The sequence below is a fragment of the Otolemur garnettii genome, unplaced genomic scaffold (genome assembly GCF_000181295.1).
Source record: "Otolemur garnettii isolate 467f Iridium unplaced genomic scaffold, OtoGar3 scaffold00210, whole genome shotgun sequence".
Lineage (NCBI taxonomy): Eukaryota > Metazoa > Chordata > Mammalia > Primates > Galagidae > Otolemur > Otolemur garnettii.
Genome location: NW_003852605.1, coordinates 684099 through 687076, shown reverse-complemented (window position 1 = coordinate 687076; position 2978 = coordinate 684099).

Here is a 2978-nt window from a genome sequence, read left to right as displayed (position 1 = left end):
ACAGCTCACAGCAACCTCCAACTCCTGGGCTCAAGCGAGTCTCCTGCCTCAGCCTCCTGAGTAGCTGGGACCATAACGCCTGGCCATTTTTTGGTTGCAGCCAAAGGACTGCAACCCTTTGGCTGCAACCCTGGGTTGTTTGGTGGGCCCAGGCTGGATTCGGACCTGCCACCTTGGGTGTACGTGGCTGGTGCCTTAGCCACAAGAGCCACAGGCACCAAGCCAAAAGTCCTTTTCTTTTATAGATCATACTAAAATACATATAGATACATGTATTTAGTGAAAATTGGTATGATATCTGGTTTTGCTTGAAAATAATCTTGGTTAGTTAAGAGTAATTGAGGAAATAAACTAAGAGTGGCTGTGAGTTGATAAGTACCAAAGCTGGGTGGTAGGTGTCTAGGAATTCATTATGCTATTTTCTCTACTTTTGTAGTTTTTTTTTTTTTTTTTGGCCAGGGCTAGGTTTGAACCCTCCACCCTCAGCATATGGGGCCGGCGCCCTATTCCTTGAGCCACAAGCGCCACCCTATTTTTTTTTTGCAGGTTTTTTTTTTTACTTTTATAAATGCTTCATATTTTACATTACATGAAGCCAAAAATAACTTCAAATTATTGGATGACATTAAATATGTAAGAATTACAGGTTCATAGCAGTAATTTTTCTTTTGAGACAGTCTTGTTGTCTTCTTTTGAGACACTTTGTTGCCCTCAGCAGAGTGCTATGTAGTCAAAGCTCACAGCAACCTCAAACTTGGATTAAGTGATCCTCTTGCTTTAGCCTCCCAAGTAGCTAGGATTATAGGTGCCCGCCATAATGCCCAGGTATTTTTACTGGTCTGGAACTCCTGAGCTCAAGAAATCCAGCTACCACAGCCTCCCAGAGTGCTAGGATTACAGGTGTGAGCCACAGCACCAGGCCACATGGAAATAATTTAAAAGGAGAGTGAAACAAAGTAAAATCATTGAACATCATTAGAAGTTGCTAGGATACCAACTAACTACTTTGAAAATGAGATTTCAGCATTTATCTTGCCATTCTTGTATATAAACTTTATTTCAGGGTAACCAAATTGTCCTAAAGGATATGAAAAAGTGTTTCTGTGCAGAATTAGAGCTAATATATGAAGAAAAATTAATAGCCTTAAAAAAATCTCCATTTTCTAATCACTAGTTATAAATAATCAGTTCACAAAATTATTATTGATGGATAGTAAAACAAGTAGCTGAAAAGTTTACAGAACATTTTATGATGCAGGGATTAGCCTTCACCATCTGCAAACGAAAGGCACCTGGGACCTGAAAAGGAGAACTGTCCGAGCAGAAACATCTGTATTGTGTAGAAGAAGTGAAAAATAAATCTTTATTGTTTAAATCACTGAAATATAGGGGCAATTTATTACAGAAGTTAGCTTACCGTGAAAGTACACTATATATATTAAAACACATAAGCATATAATTACATATCTTTTTAAATTACATACATATCCAAACACATCATGATACATTTGAATGTATGCCTGTGTTAGGGACAGGAGTGAGATTAGGGATTAAGGATCAAGAGGAAAATAAAACGAGAAAAGGGAGTAGTATCAACTGATGATGAGAATTCACTAGGCTCTGGGGCGAATGGTTTAACTATTACAAAATAAAAACAATAATTTAGCAAGAAGACAAGTAAGCAACCCTTTTCATATAGAACCCAGGCTAGTTCACCAGCAGTATAACTATCTTCAGCCTTGAAGAGGCACAGAATGGTTCTGGGGAGAGGACACAGTCTACTAGAATCCTCCACCATGGTCACCAGGAGAGTCTCAGCCCTAAAAAGGTTCCTAAACTGAGAATTTCTCCCAACCCTAATCTTTACCTTCATCTCTCTCTGGTGATGATAGTGAAGGAGGCATTGGCCATTTTCCAGATGTGGGGCCTGGACCTGCCACCTACCCCTTGGTCCTACCCCTTACTCCAGGCTGAAGGAGGCTCGACACAGCACAGATGTTCATTTTTGGCCTGGGTGCATCCTCCTGCTCACTCTCCATCTCTGCCATGGCAAGCTAAATAACAGCCCTTCCCTCAAAGATGTCCACTTTCTAATCTCTAGAAGCTGCAAGTGTTTTCTTAAAGCTATGTTGCCCAGGCTGGACTCTAACTTCTGTGCTCAAGCCATCCTCCTGCCTCTTCTTCTCAAGTAGCTGGGACTACAGGCACATGCCATGCCTGGCTTAACCTGTGAATATTTTATCTTAAATGGCAAAGGGACTTTGCGGACATGATTAAGGATCCCAAGATGGAGAGATGTTAATGAGTTATCCTAGCAAACCCCACATAATCCAAAGAAAAACAGTAGAATTGAAAGACATAAGGATGGAAGCAGAGATCAGAGAGGAAAGAAGATGCTTTGCTTCTGACTTTGAGATGAAAGAAAGCCATGAACCAGGCAATGCACATGGCTTCTAGAAGCTGGAAAAGGCAAGGAAACAGATTCTCCCTTAGATCCTCCAGGCTCGGCGCCCATAGCACAATGGTTATGGCGCCAGCCACATACACTGAGAGGGGCAGGTTTGAACCCAGCCTGGACCAGTCAAACAATGACAACTGCAACAAAAAAATAGCTGGGTGTTGTGGCGGGCACCTGTAGTCCCAGCTACTTGGGAGGCTGAGGCAAGAGAATCACTTAAGCCCAAGAGTTTGAGGTTGCTGTGAGCTGTGACACCAGGGCCCTCTACTGAGAGCAATGTAGTAAAACTGTCTCAAAGAAAATAAGAAAGAATGAACTTACTCTTTACCCATCTAACCTTGAACAAGTTTCTAAAAATATACTATTAATAATGCACTGTTTATAGAGTTGCTAAGAATTAAATAATGTTTTAAATATGTAATTTATTATTTGTATTATTTATTTTTTAAATTACCTAAAATATATATATATTTTTGAGACAGATCCTCAAGCTGTCCCCCTGGGTAGAGCACAGTGGCAT